Raw genomic sequence first — 26,460 nt, 5'->3', positions numbered from 1 at the left:
ATGTGCACCACGCACGATGATGCTGGCACCTGGGGATCTTCCCCATCCTCCTGTTCAGCTGCCCAAGGCATGGTGGGGTGGCACCAGAGTGCCAGGATGCGCAGAGAGCTGGTCACTGCAGCTGCAGCTATGGGGATGCCACTCATTGATCTTTTGGAAAAAAAATGCTCAGGAAGGACCTTTTATGTGAAGCAGGCCAACTAATTCAATGAACATAACACATAACATAAAGCCCAACTTCCTCCTTAGTAATGGAAAACAGAGATTACTTGTGATTTTGTAAGCTTCACAGCTGGGACAACCTGATTCACTTTCAGGGAATGAAAATTGGTGTCTGCAGAAACTGCAACATGGAAGCAGCAAATACAGAGGACTAACAGCAGCTGCAGGCATTGCTTATTTGTCCAGTCAGTATACAAACCAATATACAGTGTTGATGGGCAATAACTCATCATATGTTCTTGTGACATTTCACTAAACCCCTCATTAGTCAGGTTGGAATAGCTTGCTCCAGCTATTTGGGTCAAAGGCATCTGCACAGACTAAACTCATCAACTATATATCAAGATATTACCTAAATCCATTCCCTTTGGCTGCTTGAAAATTAATAAATCAGTTTGTATGAGGTGGCAGGATTTGACAGTAACAAATGGTATTTCGAAAGTGTAGAGAATAAGACCATTTCTGTGTTTGTTTAGAATAAATGATGTGTATTAAGATGTTTAATTTCCATTTGCCAGAAGAAATGAAAAAAAAAACATGTTTTGTAGAGAAAACTTCTTGATTCCCTCCCGTGAATTGTTTGATTTGGGAAACCTGCATAATACAAGTCATAACGTATAGACACACACTAGTRCAATATCCATATATCTGCTGTTTATGTAATTGAAGTTTCTGTATATATGGATTTTCTAGGTGGCTTCTAAACAACTTTGTAGAAATTACAATGTTTAAAAAGGATTACTGAATCAATTTATCTCTTTAGAATAAAGATAAACTATAGCTATTGTATCCTGGAGGATAACTTTTAAAATTACATGGAAATAAAATTCAACAGAAATCACCATAAAGCATGCTGAATTTAACAGAGTGCTAAAAATGTTCCCTAGGGCCCTTTTAGCTTCCTCCCAGTGAAAATCCCTSAGACTTTTCTGAAGGGTGGCTATTTTATCAAGATGGAACAGGATGAGATTCTCATTTTTCATAGCTGGAAAATGCATTTGCACAATGATCCTCTTCCTTCCGCACTTTTTACAGCTCTTGTGGCCACAGCACCCGCCTACCYCTGAGCTGTGAACAGTTCTTCCCTCCAGCTTGCCCATCGATACTAGACTTTTAAAGCAATACTGCCTTTTCCGAGCTCAAGTCAAAATAGCCAAATAGYCTTTCGGACCCAGACACCTCACCTGGGGAGTCCTTGGCCTTCCTAGCTGAAGCAGCAGCATCTTTTTTTGCAAGGCTTCCCCGAGCCGGTCTCTCCCCAGCTCGCCAGCTCAGTGTTTTGGACATCTCTCATTACTGCTTGAAATGGTTTGATAAGAGGAAAGGAAGGGCCCTGCCATGCAAACAGTTCCCTGTCTGTAAGCAGCTAGGAAATTCTCCAGCGACTGCTGGGACTTTGTGGGCCTCAGTGTGAGAGAAAACTGGCCCAGCAGGTCCATCTTCACCAGCCCGGTTCATTCAGCCGCTGCCTCAGGAGGGAGGCTGTTGTAAAGAGCCGCCCGTTGCACTAAAATCAAGGTGTGTTAAATGTGTAAGTGGGATGTGCAGAGGAGAAAGTCTGGAAACCTGTTTTGTTTGCTCTTGAAGTTGCAATTCCTGCGACTTCCCCGTGCTCCTCGGCCTGAGGCCCCGAGCCTGCAGTGGGGTGAGGAAGAGCAYGTCAGTGAATGCCTGTGTGGGGCTGGACTCGCTTTGCAGGGATGCTTACGGCGTGATAAATCACTCTGCCAAGCGAGAGCGRGTGAATTGCACTGCAAACAGCAATTTCATTAACTTAGTGGATAGACAGGAACAAATGCTGAGATCAGAAAAGCAGCTGATAGAATGAGAGTGGCGTTTCCTTCGTTAGCCCAGAGAGCGTTACCTTTTCTTYGCACTCTCCTAGAAATTGCCCATCTCAATTTCACTGCTAAGCCATGTGCCCAGTTGCTCCTGTACCCTAAAACTTCCGAGGGGCCCTGTGCTCTCTTTTGGGAATCAYGGGGAAATTAGTTGGTTGCTGAAGGTCTTTGTGAAAAGGCTGAATTAGGGGCCCTAAGTAGCAGAACTGAACAGAGGTTGTTGGCTSGCAAAACCTAAGGAAAAGGGTGACACTAAGCGGGGATCTGCTACCTTCCTCCTCTTGAGGCATTGCAGGACCTTGCAGGACACAGGAACAATGTGGAAAGTCCACCTTGTCCTTCTGAACTCAATCTCCCCTTGTACCTTGGTCCCTCTGGTTTGCTACTTCAGTTAGATCAGGTTTTCCTCCCTATGTCTATACAGGTGTGGAAGGTTATAGGTGCTCATGTTTGGGGAACACACACATTTGCAGGTGAAAGCAGGAACAGAGAAATTATACACATGACTTTTGTGGCAGAAGGTTATTTACATGGTCATTTCTGGAGGGACAAGTTTCTCATGACAGCTTTCCAGCCATCTCTCACCTCCTGAGAGCTGAAGTTGATGACCTCGAGTGCTGTTGCTCTCTTTTATTCCCAGCTCTTCCCACTTAATGCATTCTTGCAGGAGGACTTCATCTTTATGTTCTTTAACCTCTCTGTAGCCCTGTGCTGTGGCTCATGGGACGTTCTTACACTTACCTTATGTGAAGGTAGCAGCTGCTGGACAATAGGGCAGCGCAACGTTGTCTCCTGATTCAGAAAGTCATTTGAGTGATAAAGCTTTACCAGGCAGAGCTGAACGTACTTTTTAAGCATTTCATGTATATTGTAGGACTAGGCAGCATTATTTATCAACCGGGTCACAGAGTGCAGTTAGGACAATCCTCAGCCCTCCCAGGAAAGTATCGTGCAGGGTTACAGCGCAGAGCATGCTGAGTCGCTGTAGCTCCTGCCTCCACAGATGTGAGAGACCAGCCCACAGAAGGAGCCGGCGTTTCAAGTAARCAGAGGATAGCCCCAGCAATGCTTATTATTGTTATTATTTTTAATATGGAGATTCTGCACTTCATTTTGCTTTCGTTGTGCTGCCATTAAGGTCTAGTTTACACCGGGCTGTCTGTAGTATTGGAGCTGCAGTGTAATATTTATCTGTAAAGGAAACCACAGTACTGTGCTGGTGGTCAAGGTAGCTCATCCCAGTTGCAAACTGGGAGGAACTCTTGTGGTTTCAGTGCAGGAACCATACTGGGGTAATTTGACCACTGCAGAGACGAGGCCTCAGCTGTGACGCTAACTTTACTGCCCAGTGTGACTGGGTTTCAGAGACTGATCCCAATTCAGGCTAGTTCTACTCCAAATCCTGATGTTCTCTACAGCAGCCCTCCAGTAGGATTACCTGCATTTACAATCCTATATAGCACATGCTGTTTGCATGCTCTTCAGCTCCCGCCTGGGACTCCACAGGCAGCAGCAGAGTGGCTCAGGGGGAGGTTGAGACATTGCTCATTGCTTTGCCCCACAGCRGAGAAATGGCAGACAGGCAAACCTGTGTGAAGGCCAGTCCTTCTGCTAGTAATTCTGTTTCAAAGCTTTCTTTACAGAAGACTTCTATAAAAAACCCACTTGCTTCCTTCTTCATGCTGTAGGTATTCAAATCCMTAAATATGCAGCAGTACTAAGAGTTAAAAAGACATACAAGCATGTCAGCWGAGGTGATATACTGCTAGCAAAGAAAACAGTTTATTTTCAGCATGTATTTGTATCTGGACTTTGGAAAAGTGTATATGACACACAGTATTCTGCTGATAAAACTTGGAACACAAGTGGACTCAAAATAAGGTTATTTATTTATATCTATTAAAATGTAGAAAATTATGTGTAATGTAGCACTTGAGTATAAATCAGAATTCGTATACTTGGGAAAGAAAACTGAATATGTTTGAATCCATAGGTAGTTWAGTCCTGTCCTTCATGCAGACATGCTATATGAATTTAAATTTAAATCTCTAAACAGCAAAAACTTTCCATTTCTGAAGGAGACACTGAACATTCATTCTTTCATTACTGCAAGGACTTAGCACATGTGCAGGGAGGAATTAAATTTCAGTGCAGAAATCGGTAATGTAGGTTAGGGACATCTTAATCTTGCCATGTGTTTTTACAGGGGTAATGTGCCACTATCGARCCCAGAGATGATTTCTAGTAAACACCCTGCTCTCCTTATTTCCAACTTAATTCAAAATGTAATTAGTTGCTCGAAGAACAAAGTAATGTTCTCCAATTAAGGCTGGTTCTGCTATGGTGGATCTTCAGGAAGAAGAGCTACTGGGAGAGAGAAAGAAGGAGCAAGCAGAGCCCTGGCGATTGCCTCCCGGTGCTCAGCGTGCTCAGAAAACAGCAGAGCTGCCGTGGAGGTGGCAGCTCGGTTTCTGYGCCGTCCTGTGACCCCCAGAGGCGGGTGGACGAGGAAGGTTCCTGCATCACTTCACGCCGCTGGCCAGAGGTGCAGATCGAGTTCAGCTTCAAATCTGATGTTATTTTGTTTCTCCTTTTCTGAGATTTCTTGAACTCATTTGTATTTTTAAATGACTGGTTATTGTTAGCGSCTGCAAACTCCATCAGGACTGAGCTCTTCTGAACCAGGTGCTGCGTGAGCCCTCAGGAGCAAACATTTTCTAGATTTTCTAGAAGAGAGCGGCTTGCTTTTTCGCTACTCAATTATATGGATATTCTATGTGTACATGAGTTTATCGTGCATTTATTTTAAAAAGAATTTAAGAAGAGAAAGAGAAAAAAATGCAGTCAGTGTGCTGAAGTAGGAAATTACTAGTTTTTCTCTTCTCATTAGTTATTGCTTCCATATAATTTCTGGTGGTGACAGCACAGTGAAGAGATAGGAGCTTCTCTGTTATGAGGGRTAAAGCAAACTGGATTCCCATCTGGAGATGAGAGGAAGAAGGAAGGAGAAATGGCATAAGATGCCATGCTTTAAGTATATTGTTTACAGTATATTGTCTCACATTACAGTGAAATACTCTTGTCTCTCATTATTTTGATTTTTACATCCACATTCATCTGCAACTGCAGTTTTAGAGCTGCATTTCATTTTCTCCTGCTTGCAGTTCCTTGTTCAGAAAAGCTTCCAGCGTGCCCTCTTGTCTTCAGCACGTGCAAAGCGTTGATCTTAATGGGTGAGTGCAGCCAGYTACTGCAGCTCCTTCAGAAAAGCAATATGGCTGTGAGAAAAAGAAACCACTTCAGCCCACTGCACTCCCTTGAATTTGCTTTGAAGGCATCTTTACATTGAAAGGTAATTGCTTGGTTTGTTATAGGTAAGAACTGCTGGTTACTTCAGCYGACACATCTGTACTTCAGGATGTCAAGATAGTTTTCAATTACAGGATGCAGCTGATGGGTCTTTATTTTCTARGTGCAAGAAATCTGTACCTGTTGTAAATCCCTTATTTAATCAGTTYTAGTCTCACTGATTTTTGTGTCCTTTTTGCACAGTCCACGCAGTTTAATGTGGTCTTTYTGTTTGTTCCATAACATCTCCTCCCATTCAGTTCGATTTATTAATGTTCATACTGCCGGTTGCCATAGCAATTAAAAATAGAGATATCAGAAAGGTGCCTTAATTAGAAAAACACGTACTCCCTGCAATAAGAAGTAGCTTTTGATCTACTGTGTTTTCTGGCCTGTGATGGTTTTTGTTTTCATGCTGTGAGCAGGAGGCTGGTGCARGGGTAAGGGCATGGGTTTGCACTTGCACAGGCAGTCTGCAAAAAATCAGAGTGCTYGTGCTTTATACCCACTTTGCTCAAGTCTGAAGCAATACGCGTGGAGGGGCAACTCGACCTCCCAAGGGTCCCCAGAGCACTTGGAGGCTGAGGTTTCACCTCAGGTGCCAGGACGGGAGGATTAAGYCTCTCCGTATGAAAGGTTCCTGTTTCGGGGGTGGGTTTAGCAGAGAGGCTGGAGGGATCGTAGCCCTGCGGGCCCACGCAGGGACGTGTGAAGGCCCCCGGGGGGGCACGTGTTCCTGGTCACGTCTCATGAATACATACTTACCTGGAGCAAATCGCACGACCCCTCCAGGCAACGGATTCGTTTCGCTGGTCTCCGCTCTGTTTTCGGTCCCTGTCGTGAATCTGGGCTGGGCGCTGTTATCTGTGGGAGGAAATCTGCAGAATTAGATATCAGTAACGTGTTACTGTATGTTAAGGAAGGGTAAATATAAATCTAGGAAATTTTTCGATGAGACACAGGAGCTGGCTGAACTGCCAGGCGCGGGTTAGTTTAGACCTCGTAGTGGATATGCGGACATCCAAACAAACTACCCCGTTGTATTTGCCTTCGTGGTTAAACCTGACTACCTGCTCGTGGTGGCAGGGACGACAGTACTGACCTAGGAAGCTAACCTCCAGAAACCTGTTGGGACAGAGTGGCGGAAGGGAGAAAAGTAAAATGGAGCTGAAATACTGTGTGATCTCGAACGATACTAACATAAAAGGAGAATATTGGAGAGATGGGATCACTTTTGAATGTGTGTTACCATTTAGAAATTATTTATTAAAGAAGTTTATAAACGGGGGACTGTGAGCAAAGGAAGAAGTTTGCTCTCCAAAATTACACTCTGATGGGTATTTGCCTGTGGTACTTAYCCATGGCACATCCTCAGCAACATTTGCAAGAGAGTCCTGACAGAGCAGATGAGCAAAAGGAAACACTTCAGGGGCTGTTATCACTTGTAGATTTTCCTTTCCTTTTTTCTTTTTGTAACTTTGTTCCCAGTTCCATAAGTGAATTGCATTGCCCCTGTCTTCTGTGACAATAAAGATGACTTTGGTTTTCCCTTAGAAGGGGTGTAGCAGTAAATATGGTTATAAGGTCAGCTGACTGCGGGAACCCGTGTGTACTGGCAYAACAAATTGCTTAAAGGCTGCACCRCGGTATTTGGGGAGCACYGGCTGGCCACGACTCGCAGGAGAGAYGCTGGGCACTTTCGTCATGCCTCAGAAGTCAGTTTGGGGATTGGTGACAGTRAATACTWCCAACTTATATACATCGACTCTCCCTGGAGTTCCCTCCAGAGTGAAGCAAATTACAAATGCCCTACGCTATGCTCGGGCACTCAGTTTGGATGTGATCCTTCCCAGTCGCAGTTACTTCAAGACCTGAGGTGAACTCTTGTCCCTGGTTTACTCACCCGGAGCTTGCTGACTGACTTCACCGAGGCCATGTTTTTGCACTGCGCTTGCCCCTGCCATGTATCTATCTATCTATCTATATGGAAACCGTGACATTAAGACAATGAGCAGAGATATATTAGCCCAGGGAAGGCTTTTTGCAGGGAAGCAGTCTGCATGCAAGTTCTCATCACGTCAGACGCGTGACTGGTGGCTGTTCTTAGCTCTGTGAGTCATGTTGGAGGGTTTCAGCCCTGCTGCTATTCCTGTATTCTGCAGATAATGTAGAAAGGCAAATCATAGGAAAAAATAAAAAGCGCCTTTTTTTTTTTTTTTTTTTTTTTTTTTTTTTTTTTTTTTTTTTTTTTTTTTTTTTTTTTACATTAAGCATAAGAAGTGAGCTTAACAGGGAAAGGCAACATGACTGAGTGCAGATCGGAAAAGTCTGTATTCTGTGCTGATTCAGTTGCAATAATTGTTAACAACTGTTACACCCTACTTCTTTATTGAAGTGGCTTGCTAATGTGTGTATGCTTTGTAGGTATAAAAACATTTGTAAATAACAGCCCACTATGGGGCTGCTTGTATCACAAACCATATTTCCCTTTCCAGCAACATATTTGTATCAATGCCAGTTTTCAATTAAAAGCTATAATTTTATACATTGCAATTTCTACATGTTAATAAACATTTTTCGTCATGCAGATTACCAGAAACGTTTTGGGTTATCTGCCAAGTGAAATGACATAGTTTCCTTTTGTATGCGATAACATTAACCGCTAAGAAACACTCAAAGAAGTTATCCCTCCTTTTTACCCTTACAGTTTATATCCAGGTACCCTAAGGGGTTGGTCAGAGAATCTTCCCATAATGAACAGAATCGAGATTTTCTTCCGTGCTGCCTGCCTGAGACTCCATTGTTTCCTATAACTCAGTTTTATGAGGACAAGACCAAGAAGGGAAAAGCCACGTGGATTATAATTTGCCTCTAAACCTTGGGACAGGATCTACAAATCTGTGCCACAGTGACTACTTCCCAAGTACATATGGCCTTCAACTGTCTTTTTTGTGCTCACTGACACCTAAAGAGTGTGAAGTTTTGGAAAATGGAGTTTCTGAGGCAGAGTGAGGTGAGGTGAGGTGAGTGAGATGAGGCCCTTGCACAGAGCAAAGCAGGTTTCCAGTGGCTCCTGGAGCTCCCCTTACCTTCCTGCCTGGAGGCTGTGTTGGCACTGGCAGCTCAGCTGGGCTGGCTGGGCCTCGCTGAGACCACTGTCGGGGAAGGGAAGGGGCAGCCAGGTGGGAAATGGCTCCAGAAGGGGCTCTGGTCTTCAACACCACCCGGAAGATAGGGACGGAGTGGCTTCTCACATCTTGTTATGTTTTCTTTTGGATGAATTCTCCATGTTTTGGCTGTACTGCCTTGAGGAGAGTTGAACAAGATGTTGGATGAGGAGCAAGTAAACTGGAGCACACCAAATGGCTGAAGGCAACATTACTACTGGATGACTTGAAGACATCATCTCTGAGGCACCAGTTGAAATAATTGCTTTTTTTCTCAGTCTTAGAAAGAGAGGATGGGGACATCATAACAGTTTTTAACGTGTAAAAGATGACTGTGAAAGGCCATTTAATTGTTTTCCATGTCCAACTGTTTTCCACTACTTATAAGGAGCAACCAGGTTAACTACAGAAAAAAAAGATTTAGGTCTTATTTGAGGAAATTTTTTCAACTCTGAAGACAGTTGGTGACTGAGACATTGGCAGTGTTGGAATACTGTTCATCTGAAATTTTTAAGAACYGCCTAGGCACTGATTTGACAGGGCCCTCTCTCTGCCAGTGCTGGGCAGGGACCAGATGGCCTATTGAAGTTCTCTTTTGCAGCTGATTCTTCCTCTGGTTACTCGGAAGCAGTATTTCAGTTTCCCAAGAGCAACCCATTCCATGATAATAGCAAAATATGGAAAGTAAATAGAAGACAGTGGCACTCTAATGCAAAAATGAACAAGCTCTTAACTAGAGGGCCATCAATAGACCCTATGTAATCTTGAACCATTTTAGATTATTCTTTCGTAAGTAAAAACGTTAGTAAATAATTTTAAATGTTGGCCTTTGCATCATACCAGAGGAAAGGTAAGGGACTGCATGCACAGGACTCCATGTGCTGCAGTGTTCAAAGGCCTGGAGAATGCTGTAAGTTTCTTTGATGCAACACCAAGTTGTGCAAATTTGAATATGTCATTTTAGCTTTTGGAGAAGGTTGCTTTCTTGCTAACTTATCATGGAGATGTTGAATGGCTCTTAATGGAGCATTGCATGCATTTCTATGCAGGGACTGTTGAACAATTTCATACCAATTATTAGGAGTGAGAGAATCTCATCAATATAGGTTGGCATCTATGTCTAAAGAAAAATGTTCATGTKATATAGGCAAGACATGATAATGAGATGGAGCTCTACAAATGCTAATATAATCCCCTACTTGGACATAAATTGGGATCTAGTATTTATTAAATGACAGTCTGAAAATGGATTTCAAATGGGCAAAAAAGTACAATTATTCTGTAAAGGAATTCTGTATATTTGAATGGACAACATATATTTCATGCAATACTAGCTCACAAAAACCAGATTTGTTCCTGTAGATGAAAAGGAATTGCTGAATATAATATGTAATTTTAACATATATATGTTGAGATTCCTGCTGTAAGTACTTTTGAGGCTCTTGGCGTGTGAGACCAGGTATAGCCTAGAGCTATACCGGAATGGAGGTAATTACATTTCCCTACTGCCAGTAAAAATTAACCACTCAAGGAGAAGAGAATTAAGCATTACCAACTGCTCAGTGAAAAAGAAAGCTTTAAGGGATATTGTGAAATTAATTCTTCTCCATCACCATACTGTAAATGAAGTGGATGTAATGGAACATGAATTTAATGTGCCTGAAGCAGTTCCCATTGTAGCAAGTAGAATACTTACTGATAACTTCACTGGCATTTTTTTCAGCCTACAAAAATACTTTGTAATAGTCAGAATAAACATTTTCTAAAGAATAAATGAAAAAAATGAAGCCACACAGATAYGATTTTTGAGTTGCAACCACCCCTCCTTTCTTAAGAACAATTTTAAGAAYGAAAGGATTATATTATTTGTGAAAATAATTATAACTGTGTAATGTAACATAATGTTGCCAGTGACAACACTGTTCAAAATCTATGAAAGGTAAAGTTTTATTAATGAACCTTGAGATACATCAGGAACACTAAGGGACAGAGGGACACCATAATAACCAAGATAGTAACTGCTTTTTTTCAAAAATAAAATGTTCTGCAGTCACCTTTTGTTTTTTGACTGTCTTTTTTATATATATTTATTTTGTTATTATTCTGTCACGTGAAAAATATACCAAACAGTACTCCTAATCCTCCTAACCATTGTAGCTTTGGCCCAGTGTTAGAGAGTTGCACTTTCTCAAACAAAGTCTGGATCACATCCTGACTGCAGAGCTTAACAGCTCTGGACCTGAAGTCTCCTCAGTTCCCTCATGCTGCGTCCCCTCACTCTTCTAAAGCTCTCCACCTGCACCGGCCACTGTGGGGAAGGAAAGCATCCTTATGTATGACTTGTGCTTGGCCATCATCCATGGAAAAGCTTGACTATACCCAGACTCCTCCCAGCCACATATTGGTGAGCGTGCAGTATGAGCATTGCAGCTGCCCTCAACTCCTCTGTGAAGAGCTGCAAGTCTCTTTGGTAGAAGGTTATCCAAGCTGAGGTGGCATTGACTGTGGGGAACATCCTAACTCGGCCATCTCCACTAAGTACCTGAAGCTAATGGGATGGATTGACCTCAACATTACAYTGATAGCTTTAGGTTTTGACTCTTCTTTAAAAATTGGAACCACTATGATTGAAGCCTTTTGTTCCCCTGAAGCACTTCTTTCCAAAGTGCTAGCAGTGGAATAGTATTTTTGGATAGTGACTATCAAATACCACTCTCCCCAAATAAGAGTTGAATGCTGGGTATGTGTTCTTATTTAAAGGAGAAACTTATTTCAAGAAACAAGCAAGAAAAACATTTCAAAATGATYCAAGTGAGAGTTGAATTGAGCTAGTCCATTTTGGGAAAGGGTGTAGTCAAAGCTTTTGAGAGTTTGACTTGGCATAATTTATGAGGAYGTACCTTCAAAGTTCGCATGGGGTAAGGGAACTGTTCCTGACTCCGCTCCCTATTGCCACCTCTTAAAGTAACTTCTGCTGACTTTCATGGTTTGAATGCACTTACCATTATGGTTTGCCTTGCTGCAAACAGCTTGCTAGTTCTCTTTTGGCAAGCAGAATTATGGGGGGAATCATCTTTCTGAGCAGCTGTCACTACCACTCACTTAAGACCCCAGAGATGAAAATACTATTATGAGGTATGTACATGTTGAACAGYTTTATAAGGAGCATCAAATCACGTATTGATACTCATCTCACAAATTCATTAGATTTCAAAAATGTCCATAAAACAGAATCCATACTTAGGATAAAAAAAGGAGCATAAAACATGGCATTGAATGTAAGCATCTGTTAGGAATAGAGACAGAAATAAAACACCATGAGAGACCTCTGCTGTGTATCCATCTTGAATATTATGTGTAGTTCTGGCTTCCATTTCTCAAAAAGAATAGGGAGGATTAGAGGWAAGGTGCAAGAGAAAGTTAACGAAGGCAGTGAGAGTTACAAAGTGGCCACTGCCTGTACAGTGATTTATTATGGCTCACTAGCCTGCAAAAGAGATGACGGAGGAGCAGCACTTGCCTCAGGGACAGTGGGGACCACCCTCAGCAGAGCTTTGCAACTCTTAGTAAAATCTAAGTTTTATTTCCCTCTTGCACTAACTGCAGGTTGGRCACCACCACATACTAGAGCAGGATGCACAAATGAAAATAGGATGTGTGTGTGCTTTCACTGGCTGTCCCCAGATTCAAAGGAGATGGGCCAGTGGCTACTTGAGCTGAGCCTGAAAACCAGTACACAGAAGAAAATTACAATGTTTTTTTACAAGATGATATTTTTTTCCCCTGTTTCCAATATATGACAACTAAATATTCTCATATTTTTAGTATGGCTGATGTTTGAACAATACTGTTCCTTTAAATTGCTGTTGCATAGATGTACGCATGCACACTCACAAACCCACAAAATTACCTCATTTTTTTTCTGTTGAGGCTCCCACCATCCATAAAGCATTAAAGTCACCACTGCTGAAGCTGATGTGACAGAAGTTTATAAAATATTAAGTGGCATGGAGAAAGTGAAGAGAGAATAGTTGCTCACTGTATCTAATAGCAGAAGTTGGGGGCAGCAAATAAAATGAGCAAGTGGTATGATCAAAGCAAACAAAATGGCTTAATTCTCCACCCAACACCTAGTAAACACTGGAAATCTTTGCCACTGAGTATTGTAGATACTACATTTTTGGTTTCCAGAAGCAGTTGGACAAATGCATGAAAGAAATATCCACCTGGGAATATTAAATGTAAATGCACTGATGTTAGCTCAGGAAGTTCTGAGCCTAAATCACCAGAGCTGGGAAAATACTCTGGGGAAGTATGGCATTACATTTGCCCGGGTTTTGTATTCTTCCCTGGATACCTGCATTTGGGCAGTCTCAGAAAGGGACCTTTGGTCTGCGCTATTACAGACATGCTTATGACCCAGCACAGAGCTGACAACGCCKTACATGTCACACTTTCTCACTCGATCCTTTCACTTGGTTCTTCACCTCAGATATCTTGGAGACTTGAGGGGAGACTTTGCAAGGCTCACTGAATGGCAGAATGAAAGGATATCTAACTCTCACAGGGTGTTTAAAATGCTCTTCATTTCCCACAGGCTGGTGGGGTGATCTCTTTGGAAACAGAGACACAAAACCTGACMGAACAATTGTCTTCTGCTCTACTAGCTACTACTCAAATTTGGTTCTCCCTATGTCTAACCTCTCCCACCCAAAACAAAAGCCCATAGACCCTCACAAACTTCCCAAAATATTGATGAAGAAACTTAAAAGGAAGTGTTATACTTTTTATTTCTGAAAACTTCATGGTCGACATAGGAGGAATATCAAGGTAGAAACACCAGTAAGACATAATGATAAACATATTTATTTTTTTCAAGCTAATGGTACCTCCCAGGGAAAAAGTTATTATCTACATAATTTGTTGCCAATTCTATTTCTCAAATATCAGACTAAATTGTCCATTGTCATTAAACTTGTCTGTGCTTTGAGCTCAGTGAATTACCTGGTGTAACAGACAGTTGGCTGAACTGTCAAGAAAAAAATGTTTTTATATTTATGTCTAGTTGAATAAAAATAACATCCTGYGCTAATAACTTTTCTTTCCAATTTGAGATTGACAAAAACTTTCAATGTCCAAATATTTACCAAAGGTTAAAGAAAAGAGGCCCAATATAAAGTATCTTCGTCATCTCAATGTTATAGGCACTTGCTARAAGTGAAGTTAGAAAATGAAAGAACATTCTTTTTAAAAACAAAAATCTTTCCTCCCTCATTTTTTGAAATGCAATTAATTCCTTTTTTATTTGATTTTTCCATGATGGTCTCCAGTTCAGGGACTGATATGAGGACATATCAGCTTCAGTTAAATGGATGTGTCTGCAGCAGAAAGATGTCTAAGTTGTAAGTTGTTCTAACTAGAACTAGAGTTTGACTTTCACTGGAAAGTAACAGAAAGCAAATAATGGAAAATCATACAAAATATGTGTGGTCATTTTTAAAGGGCATAAACTTAGGATTAAGCTAAATATGTCACGGTGTGGCTAGAAAATAATTGTCAAAATTTTCACCTTTGGCCAGCATTATGTTTTTGCCCTCAAGTACTGCTAGACCTAAGGACAAATACTTCCGAGCAGTAATTTAAGACACAGTCATTTCTGCAGTTTATTTATCTTAGTTATAAAAGTGAATCAGCAATGCTAAAAATAAGCAGACAAGATCAGTTAAAAAATTAGAAAAACTAAGTRTCACAGGAGTAAAATGATAGTTAGCTGTAGATGTGTTTTGTGTGGTTTGAGAATTTGACTGTATCTATATACCTGTTAGTGCATTACCTAGATACACACACAAATATATGGCATATGACTGTGTGTTTCCTGCTGGGAATTGTATGGGAGTACCCTGTTTCCAGTGGTCTGATTGGGAATGCGGTCTTCAAAACCTTGGAGCAGCTCAGAAACAAAGGCCCGTGGAAGATGGTGTTCACCCACACAACTACGTGCAGCACAAGTACTAAATAGAATCATCATTAAGTTTTGATCCCACCATTTGTTCTTTGACCAGCATTTCACCTCACTCAAGACTTTCTGTAACATCACCCAACGTCTCCCCTGAGCAGGTGGACCTGTTGCGGGAAACAACTGTTGTTTCATTTGTTGGGGACCTACAAGAGGAGGGGCTGATCTGCCTTATCCTTCATGCGCCTCCATAGCTCTGCTAAGGGCCAAGGTGGGGCTGACCAGCTTGCCATCCTCCTTGCCTTTTTGAAGAGAGATGTCATCTTCCTCTTCTCAGTGTCTGTACCGAGAGCTGGGGTCTGGCAGCCCAGCATAATAAGCACTTTGAATTGCTTGCTGCCTTCCTGACTATGGCCACTGTGTGTGGATAGCCACTCCATCTAATGTTTTTCCTCCAGGTTACATGCCTGAATTAGGAACCAAAGGTGCTTTGTAGATCTCTGAATGACCTGCTGGGGTCTCATTACCAGTTCTGGCTCCTGAAGTTAACCCATGGGACTTCTTGCCCTTGCTAGCATCCCACTGGTCTGCTAGGGCATCYCACTAAGTGGCTGAATAGAGCCTTCAGGAATTAGTAATCCATTTTCACCAACTCCTCCTTCAAAGTCCTCTTGAAAGCACACATGTAATAGAGCAGAAAATGTGAATATAGAGGAGCTTTGTGAAATTAAGACAGCTGTTGGTCTCCATATGTTTATTGATTGCATTCTTTTGGTCATCAATAGTTGGATGACTCACAGACAAGAGAGCTTAACTTGGAGAGCTCAAATGATGGCAGAACATTTTTAGAAAATCTYTGTACTTTGTGAACACAACTAAAACAAGACTTGCAAACTGAAGAGCTACAATAACCATATAGCACAACAATTTCCTCCCATGAGGTCACTTTCCAGAGGACAAGACATTTCAGAGACAGGATTTAGACACCCAAAAAATGAGAAATGAAAGCTCAGGTCAAAATGATCTCTAAGTTGGTCCCCTTGTAATATGCTTTTCAGAGTGGGAGATAAAAGGTCTGTAATAAGGAAGGATTAACAGATGCTTATACACTCGTAAAGGTCTTATGCAGAGCCACCTTAGATAATCACTCTACTACTATTTATACAGTAGAGGTCTGGCTATTCCTCTGGTAGGCACTGACCTTATGGTTCTCACCAGCTCATGTCAGCTGAGGATCTAGCTCAGAAAGCAAAGAGAGCTGTGCACTGTGCAAGCCACCTGCATGCATCATGGCTGTGCATCATAAATCCTGTAAAGCAATCTTGGCAGTCTGTGAGTGATATTACCACAATACACAGCTAATTAATAACAAGAAGTTATCAAAGCACTATATCTATATGCAACTACCTATCTAACTGCTTTCTAATGGATCACTATAAACGACCCTGRAACAGAGATGTATGTGTGACTAGGTTGTGCAGTTAAATATCAGTTGTGTTAACAGGAAACCATAGCTTGCAGGCTGTTGAAAACCCATGGGATAGCAAGGGCCCCCAAAACTACAAGAATGAAGTGATAACAAAGACCTTGAAAGTGCAGAGACCCAGGGTCTCGAAACATAAATCACAAGTTGTCAGCTTGTGACTACAGGAATGCAATCTACGTTAGGATCTGGGTAAAACAGGTTTTGGGGATAATAAAGAGAACAAAGGACATGCTCACATACATAAAACATATCCTGTAGAGAGGCAACAGATTCAAGGAGGATTTGCAAACCAATGAGGAAAGAGTAAATAAGCAGTCTGTGTTAGCTGACATGCAACAAAGACTCCATTACCAACATCAGATTCCCCCTCRCTGAAGAGTTCAAGATGCTGAGGATGCCTTGTAACCCCCATTCATCATGAGGAAGATGGGTGCCACTGCCTTAGGATACAGAGGGGGAGGGTGAAGGTGATAAAACTACCACAAAGAAAGGTGGATACTATGGTTTTTATGTAGTGCAAAGTGAACTGTATTATTAACAACTTTTCTTCTGTAAGATTCATGTAACTTGGACAATAAATAGCATTATAACTGGACTAATAATGACCGTGACTAGACTTTTGAAACTTTAATTGGGSTAACAACACGTTCTTATATAAAGTGAATTGCTTTAGTCCATAGAATTTTCATGAAGTGTTTTGTCTTGAGGCTTGATTGTAATTTGGATGCACTATATCCATGTCTTCACATGCTTCAGGCAACATTCGCTGGCTTAAAATGGGCACTCCCTACTGATTTAAGGAAAGCATTAAAATCTGGTGCTTGTCAGTATTCAGCAACCTTTTCTTTGTAGTTTCTACAAAACAATTGTTTTCATCTGGCAGAAATTTGATGTCATGAGGAGTGTCATCCTTGATTTTAACACATTGGCTGTGTTAGAAAGGGATCCCTTTTCCTCTTGTGAGAGAGGATATGTTGCTATTCCCTTCCCCTCTGCATTTTGCTAGTCAAGTTGCAAATGAAAATATGTTCCCTGGTGATTGGACTCTGCTAGGGTAAATGACTTTTCTCACACTCTTGCATTTTTTTCTGCTTCCTCCATATTTATTATCAGTCAGACTGGCTTCCAGTGGAAGACCCAGTGTCTTTATTTTGTTTGAAGACCACACAGCCCCCATAAGTCCTTATTTCCAGTGAAAAGTTGAAATTGTGGATTTTCCTTGTGAAGAAAAATAATCTGTCCTCCCTGCTTATCAAGGTGTAGTCCTTTCTCTGTCTATTCCATGGTGATAGTTTAAAGGCATCTGAAAGAGAACCAGGAAATAGTATCTCCCTGCTGTTGACCTGTTATTGACCATTAACACTAAGTAAGTATGAAACAATTCAGTCTTCAGTTGAATCGTTGCTACAATTACCCTGTTATTTGATCACTGCAGATTAAAAGACTTCTTTCAGCAGGAAAATGTATTTAATTTGCTCTCATATAGGGTAAATCTCAGGCCTTGTGGAACTTGCATGAGAGAGGCAAAGTGGATAATGAAAGCCAAGTTTGCTAAATAATGAAAATGCCAGCACTATCTAAAAGTGTAGATAGCATCAACAGTAAACTAATCTGCAGCAACATATCAAAAGGATGGTGAAGATTTTCATCCTGAGCAGCATAAAACAAAGATAAGTTTAGATGCATGGTGGCATTCATGAACTTGCCACTTCCCCACAGCCCTTCCTACAAGCATCTGCCTGCACTGCTGATGAGAGGCAGTCACGGAGATGTCAGATGGTTGCAGAAGCTGCATAGTGGAGCCACATCCAGCGGCCCTGCTCCCTGCCGGGCAGAGCTCCTGCTCTGCGAGGCAGCAGTAGTGAACATAGTGCACCCAGTATGCTGCTGGGGTGGCTCCCTTGCTTCCCCTTCCGCAGGTTAGTGCAGGCTGGTGAAATCCCTCCAAGGATATAATCTACACAGGAGCCTCAGGGTTCGGGTGCCTGGCTCTTTTGAGGAGATGCAGCCCTTAGGTTATAGCCAGCTGCATCCCGGAGGGAAGGAGGCCTGTGCTGACTCCCCAAAGGCCTGCCCAAAGGCAGRGCTCCCTCCAGCTTCAGCAGGAGCCAAGCTGAGCCTGGACAACGCCCACCGGTATCAGCATAATCACTGTGTTCAATGAGATGGGGTTGCTCCAGTCTTTTGTGCTAGACAATCTTCTATTTTCGACTGAATATGGCAGAACTGTTACTTCTAAATGCAGTGTCCTCTGGCCCTGTCACTTAATTCCTTAGAATAATAATAATCAGTTAAAAGATCCACTGAGCAGCATGAAAGCAAGTGTAGCTCCTTCGTTCTTGTGCTCAGAAATATTTYTGAGAGCACATTCAGAAAGTACATGAGTATTTAGTGCATTAGTGCAGACAACAGGTTAATAAGTCACCTTTTCTCCTTGTTAGTGGAAAACCAAGACTCTGCACATGTGTGAATACTGTCTTTTGTCAAAACAGAAAAGAGGCTATAAATCTAAGTTACTAGAGGTAGAGTGCAGAATAGAGGTTGAACAGGGGATGCTAAGTGAATTTCCTTAATAAATGGAAACACTACAAAGATTAAGCTAGTTTTGCAATAGGCTACTCACAACAACCACAAGCCTGAGGCTTGCTGATTTTCATTTTTTTTAGAAAATCCTCAAGCTAAAGGTGGGCTCTCTATACAAGCTTAGAGGATGTGGGTGGCTCAGACACCCTCAAGTAGACCATGACTTTGTAAGGAAGGGGTAACTCCTCTTGCTGTTGGTTTGACAGCCAACAGCGTTCATGATGTGCCTCAGCTACCCAGTAGAGCACTATATCAATCTGTTTGTACACAGAGAGTTTGGCATTTCCGTTTCCTCTTATGCTTGCCAAATGGAGCCCTGGCACGAAGAGCAAGGGTCTGGTGGTGCAGGAACTGGGAGCTGGGGTAGCAGCTTCTTGCAGGCTTGAGCAGATAGATAGAATTTACCAGTTCTCCTCAACTGGGAACACCGCAGGAACTGAGTGCTGGGAATAGCACTTCACACTCATGCAAAATCCCACCTGAGTCATGGGCATCCCAGTCACATCCTGCCTTGCGTGTGGGAGGTACTCCAAGTCCAGAGGTGCTGCTCTGGGGCCAGTGAGATGGRTGTCCCAAAGAGAAGGCTGTTTTGCTCATGCCGAAGGACAATGTTTCAATCTTGAAATCTTATACTTCGAGTTTTGCAATATTTAGTGTTTCCTCATTTCTCCACTTCCGAGAGATGGGATTCACCTCACCAAGTGAGGCCCATTGTCCTTTGCAAACAGGTTGGCCAGCCTAGTAAAGAGGGCTTTAAAGTAGGTAGGAGGGGGGAGGCGGGGGTGTCATCGAGACAGGGTAAACAACAAAACACAAGTTGGGTGGGGGGGCCACAAACAGGTGCATGCAGTTGGGGATGTGCAKTTGGGACATGGCTATGGGGGACCCCCATACAYCCTTCCTGGGAAACCTGCAGGCATGACMACCTCTKTGAAATGCCTGTGCACCAATGCACGCAGCATGGGGAACACACAGGAGGAGCTGGAGATCTGTGTGCGATCGCAGGGACAYGATCTCATTGCAGTCACRGAGACAYGGTGGGATAGCYCACATGACTGGAATGCTGCCATGGATGGMTMTGTGCTTTTTAGGAGAGACAGGCCAGGAAGGCGAGGTGGTGGAGTTGCTCTTTATGTGAGARAGCAACTGGAATGCATYGAGSTCTGCCTAGGTGGGGAGGAGGAGGAGGCAGTGGAGAGCTTATGGGTAAAGATCAAAGGGCAGGCTCGCATGGGGGTCACTGTTGTGGGTGTCTACTACAGGCCACCTGACCAGGAAGAGAAAGTTGATGAGGCCTTCTATAGGCAGCTGGAGGTAGCCTCATGMTCMCAGGCCCTRRTTCTCATGGGGGACTTCARCCACCCTGACATCTGCTGGAGGGACTAYACAGCGAGGCACAAGCAGTCCAGGAGGCTCTTGCAATGCAYTGATGATGACTTCTTGTCACAATRGTGGAGGAGCCTAYGAGGAAGGGTGTCCTGCTGGACCTTGTCCTTACCAACAGAGAGGGACTGGTTAGAGATGTGAAGGTTAGGGGTAGCCGTGGKTGCAGTGACCAYGAGATGGTGGAGTTCAGGATCCTGCAKGAAAGAAGGCAACAAGCAGGATTGCAACCCTGGACTTCRGGAGAGCGGACTTTGGGCTCTTCAGAGACCTAATTGGTGKAGTCTCATGGGTTAAGGCCCTAGAAGGAAGCRGGGTCCAGGAGASCTGGCTGATACTCAAAGATCACTTCCTCCAAGCTCAAGAGAGGTGCATCCCTATGAGTAAGAAGTGCAACAAAAGGGGCAGGAGRSCTGCATGGGTGAGCAAGGAGCTCTTGGCCAAATTCAGACAGAAGAAGAAAGTACACAGAATGTGGAAGAGGGGACAGGCTACTTGGGAGAATTATAGGAATGCAGTCAGAGTATGCAGAGATGCGTCGAGGAAGGCTAAGGGCCAGTTGGAATTGAGTCTGGCAAGGGATGTCAAGGACAACAGGAAGGGCTTCTTCAAATACATCAGCAGCAAGAGGAGGACTGGGGAAAATGTGGGCCCACTACTGAGTGGGGCAGGTGCCCTGGTGGATTCAGAGAAGGCAGAATTACTGAATGCCTTCTTTGCTTCAGTCTTCACTGCTAAGGGCAGCCCTCATGAATCCTGCAGCCTGGATGTGAGGGAGAAAGTCTGGAGAAGGGAAGTCTTTCCTTTGGTTGAGGAGGATAGGATTAGAGACCTTCTGGGCAGGCTAGACATCCACAAATCCATGGGCCCAGACGGGATGCACCCAGGAGTACTGAGGGAGCTGGCGGATGTTGTTGCCAAGCCGCTCTCCATCATCTTTGAAAGGTCCTGGAGAACTGGAGAGGTGCCTGAGGACTGGAAGAAAGCCAATGTCACTCCAGTCTTCAAGAAGGGCAAGAAGGAGGACCCAGGCAACTACAGSTTGGTTAGCCTTACCTCCATCCAAAGGTGATGGAACAGCTCATTCTGCATGTCATCTCCAGATGAGGAGGAGAARGGGATCAGGAGTAGCCAGCATGGATTCACCAAGGGGAAATCCTGCTTGACCAACCTGATAGCCTTCTATGATGGACTGACTGGCTGGGTAGATGAGGGGAGAGCAGTGGATGTTGTGCACCTTGACTGCAGCAAGGCTTTTGACACTGTCTCCCATAACATCCTCCCAGAGAAGCTCAGGAAGTGTGGGTTAGATGAGTGGACAGTGAGGTGGATTGAGAACTGGCTGAAAGGCAGAGCTCAGAGGGTCATCATCAGTGGCATGGAGTCTAGTTGGAGGTCTGTGGCTAGTGGCAGCCCCCAGGGCTCAGTACTGGGTCCCAGCCTGTTCAACTTCTTCATCAATGACCTGGATGAGGGGACAGAGTGCCTCCTCAGCAAGTTTGCTGAGGATACCAAGCTGGGAGGAGTGGCTGACACACCTGAGGGCTCTGCTGCCATTSAGAGAGACCTGGACAGGCTGGAGACTTGGGCAGAGAGGAATCTCCTCAGGTTCAACAAGGGCAAGTGCAGAGTCCTGCATTTAGGGAAAAATAAGCCTAGGCACCAGTACAGGTTGGGGGCTGACCTTCTGGAGAKCAGCTCTGCAGAGAAGGACCTGGGAGTGCTGGTGGATGACAGATTGACCATGAGCCAGCAATGTGCCCTTGTGGCCAAGAAAGCCAATGGTCTCCTGCGGTGCCTTAGGAAGAGTGTTGCCAGCAGGTCGAGGGAGGTGATCCTGCCCCTCTACTCAGCCCTGCTGAGGCCTCATCTCAAGTACTGTGWCCAGTGCTGGGCTCCGCAGGACAAGAGAGACATGGAGGTACTGGGGAGAGTCCAGYGTAGGACTACAAAGATGATCAGAGGGCTGGAGCATCTGCCCTRTAAGGAACGGCTGCGAGAGCTGGGCCTCTACAGCCTGGGGAAGAGAAGACTGAGGAGGGATCTGATCAATGTGTACAAGTACCTGAAGGGAGGGTGTCAAGGGGACGGGGACAAACTCTTTTCAGCTGTCGAATGTGACAGGACAAGAGGCAATGGGCAGAAACTGAAGCACAGGAAGTTCCACCTGAACGTGAGGGGGAATTTCTTCACTGTGAGAGTGACGGAGCCCTGGCACAGGTTTCCCASAGAGGTTGTGGAGTCTCCTTCTCTGGAGATCTTCCAGGCTCGCCTGGATGCAAYCCTGTCTAACATGCTCTAGGTGACCCTGCTGAGCAGGGGGTTTGGACTAGATGATCTCCAGAGGTCTCTTCCAACCTTACTGATTCAGTGATTTTATGATTCTATGATTCCTCAGTGTCCCAAAACTGAATTCTACTTCTTACTCCCTTTGTCTTTTGTTCTGACTATTTTCTTTCTTTGCTCTGTAACTCTAAAKTTTTCTTCCTGATGTCCTTACAAATGACTAGGCTCCTCTTAGCTTTCTCGTCTTACCAGTCTACCATCCCATTGACCTTAGCACTTCCATTCAGCTGTTCAGTTCCCCAGTGTAATTCACTCTTTTGTTGCCATTTCAAAACATGCTTTTCTTTTGCCAGTCCCATTTTTTGGGACTCTCTCCATCTAGCTATTTTTATTTTATCATTCTCTGCCATTGTAAATGCCCTACCAGAAAAGATTCTTATTTATGCATTTCCACTATATTACTTTCACCTGTAACCTCCATACATTGGCTATTATTTTTTTTAATGGAAATACTACCATTTCTACCATCTATAAAGCTCTTAGATCCAAGGTGGTACAGAGGTGGTTGCTACTCCTCAATCTAAACATAATTGCAGAAGTTCTGCTTCAGATATTAGAATGCAGATACTTTCTCCTAAAAGCACATACTCTTGGGAATGACTTTGTAATGCTCTTGGGGACTGGAATTTTATTTTCATTCTATGTTAGTAAAGCATCTAATGAAACAAGATCCTAATCCATGTCTGGAGTTTTATGCACTACTGCAAAAGCAAAGCAGAAAAAGGAAGGATAAAACTAGCTACCTGACATAATCATTGAAGCACTAATTWCAGGCCGCTTACTGCTTTCTTTCACATCTAGATCCATATAGTCAGTTCCTTATGCACATATGTTTTGGATAATGCATGCTACAAATCATAAAAATAACAGCAACACAATGTGCTTTGGCACAATAGCAGTTTACTGCTGTGCTCTGCCAGTTGTACTGATCTGGGATCTRGGATTGTGTAAAAATTAAAATACTTTTCATCACTGCCCTAGAAGGAATATACTTTTCATATGTCAAGGTAGCTAACTTGTGGAAAAAAAAATGCCTGCCTTCCAGATGCTATATTATAACCTTAGCCTCTTTGTCAAGAGCCAAAGACAAATGTGGTCTGCAGAAAGGGACGGAATTATGACATTTACTATATATTAYAGTAATTTACTTTAATTATGGCTATCTGTAATTAAAAAAAATAAAGTGACATTTAGGCTTATGAAAGGTGCTGGAATGACATTTGTAGAAAATGGCTACCCACTGAACAGAGATAGCAGTGTAGCAGTGAAAGTTAGTATATGAAATGTTTTGATACAGCGCAAGCAGCAAAAGCAATCAAAAATAAAATCCACCCAGTTGCAACAGAGATCAGACCTGGACAGCCATAATATGAAGTCAATAACAAAATCAGTGCTGTCTTTGGCAGTGATGAGTGGGGCTTGGGGAAGACTGAGGAATGGGAACCACATGCAACATGACAGGGAGGAGGTGTGGGGTGAACACGAGGTGTTTCACCTCCACTGCCACTTTCCTGTGTATGAGCCCCCATGCCAACCTCCTCTGGCTGAGCTCTGAGTTGCCCTCCAACTAGGAGGGGGAGAGGAAGAGARAGAGGAAAGGGGGAAGCACCAGCTATGCTCAGTATAGCTTGAGCTTTCCAAAGTGGGAGTGATAGTAACAGAGAGCAGGATGGGCACAGACTGCCTGGGGAAACAGCTGTGATTTTTTTCACTGGTTATGCAGTGGGTCTTTATGTACTTAAAGTGCTGGATTTACACTACTATCTCAGATCAAATGGACTTTACATAAGTAAAAGCCTCAGTGGTTCCTGAAAGCACTGCCCACCTCACACACACGGCACACTTCAGGCCTTCATCTGCTATCCTTGATGTTATCTACCCAAAATATGTGGGGAAAAGTGTGTTAGGAGTGATCTGCTGTCATAGCAGCTTGTGAAGTGACCTTAGAAGTTGGTGAGTGGCTGTTTAGCTGGGCAGAAATGGCCCAGGGTTTGGCAGCTGAGCACCAGTCCTCTATGCATGACCTGCTATGAGACCTCCCACACCCATGTCTTCACTGTTTATTTTAATACATGCCAGAACATGAGCAAAATGAGAAAAAGAACCTTAAAACTATAACCGTCATAAGATTCATGGGTGTTTCAAAAACRATAAATGAGATTGAAGGAATTAGACAAATATGTGGGAAAAGGGCCATCAATGATTCTTACATATGGTGATGCAGATGTGACCTCTAGGTCACGGAGTCCTTAAAATTCTGGTTTCTAGAAGTGAGGAGGATCTGTCAGGGAATAAGAATGTTTTAACATTCTTTGCTTAAGTGTACATTGGAAAGCAGCTCTGAGACTAAAAAGATCTTTGCTCTGACTTGTCTGGATGTTTTTAAATTATTAAGAGGCATAAAAAGGCATATGTAGTACTGTGATGTATCCCACATTTACAACTCCCTCAAGCCATAAGCACAGAGCAGAGGACTTCTAGGAACTGCTCTGTGGTCAGCATGTGAAAATACCACCCAGCTTTGGGATTTTACAGAGCTATGAAATAGGCAGGGTGAGAGCTCCTTGTGGACACTGTTAATGYCATGGGGCAGAACTGTGGAGAGATAATGCAGAGCATCTTTAGAGATGAGTCCCAAAATGTGAAAGGTGATGAGTAATCAGGCAGAACATTTGGAAATTTGGTTATTTGGAAACCACCATACTGGAAGTAGCTGACATTAACCAGTCAGCCACCTCTCCAGAAGCAAGCTGCTATTTCTGGAGCAGGGGAGCTGCAAAGGGGGTCACATCACTTTGCAGCTATGAAAAGAATGGCAGTGTCACCAGTACTTCTGGGTATGGACACAGAGCTTAATGGACCTGGATAAAGGGACATCCACAAGCCATCTGTGCTCCACACAGCACAGGAAAGAGGGGGGGCACATGAGTGCAGATGCGTGTCCTTCTTGCTGTTTTGAGCCTGCCTTTCTCAGACAGCTGAGGTACCAGTTCAGGAATGAGCAGAAAGAGGATCCTTTCAKTTTGGAAATAGGATAATTCCTAGCTGAAGGAAAGACCTACTGCTTCCTCAAGCAGCTGGGTTCCCGCTGAAATAAGTCCAGCTCTAAATCCTTCCTCCAGCTAAAAAGCCACTTGACATGATGGAAAGCACAGAGCCTCATGCCATGTAGTTTGTAAAATGGATGTATTTTGTGAAGTATTAATCAGGTCAAACCCATTAAAGATAGGCTCAAAGCCAATTACCCTTCATAGACAAACTAACAGCTATCTAATGTGAGGGTGGGATACACTTCAGAATGGCTAATGGGAACGGCTAGCTAATTTTCTTATCTGGCATATTTTATTAAATGAGAAAGGAAATATGAACAGAAGTACCATCCTCTGCACTGTTATGTAAGGTGTAAGCAGGAAATACGCTCTTAATTCTTTCTAATTTAGAGGGAAGTCACTTTAAATTTGTGAGAAGGCAGCATAATAGAATCTGTTAATGATTAGCYCACCTGGCTTACAGTTGTTTAATAATATTCTGTCTTCCTGATCTATAAACTGCATTTTAATTGCTACCTAATGAAAGAACTTGAATTTTCTTTACCTCCTGCAATGAGGACGTGTTTTTACTCCATACATTTCAATTTCATTCCTCCCTTCCACTGAACATTTTGCTATATTTTGCTTTGAACTGTACTCAAATGGTCTGGAATACATTAAAAGTGATTAGCAAGGGAAGACACTGCATCAGTCATGACATCACATAAATTACACTCATCAGTTATATAGGGCTCAGCTCTGTTGTCAGTGTTCAGTCCTGAGTTAGAGGTGGGAGAAAAACCTCCCTCAGCTCTGAGAAGTATGAAGGCTGCATTTGATGAAGTGTCACCAGCAGCCTGCCTCCTCCTTTTCTCTAGACAGGGTGCCACGCTGTTGGTCCAGCCCTCCTCCTTGATGACACACCAAGCGGAGGTGGCTGGGAGAGCTGTGCTCAGACTGACACTGATCCTCCTGATATGTCCCTGGGAGCACATGCCATGTGAAGCAGTGATGCAGCACCTGTGCTAAATTAGCTCCTGTGTTTCCCTCCCTGTGAAGGAGGGTCTGGCTGTGTTAGGAGAATAGCCATGACCCTCAA

This window comes from Rhea americana, unplaced genomic scaffold (assembly GCF_003343005.1).
Source record: "Rhea americana isolate MKP2758 unplaced genomic scaffold, rheAme1 scaffold_82, whole genome shotgun sequence".
Classification (NCBI taxonomy): Eukaryota; Metazoa; Chordata; class Aves; order Rheiformes; family Rheidae; genus Rhea; species Rhea americana.
Note: the sequence above shows the minus strand (reverse complement) of the source record.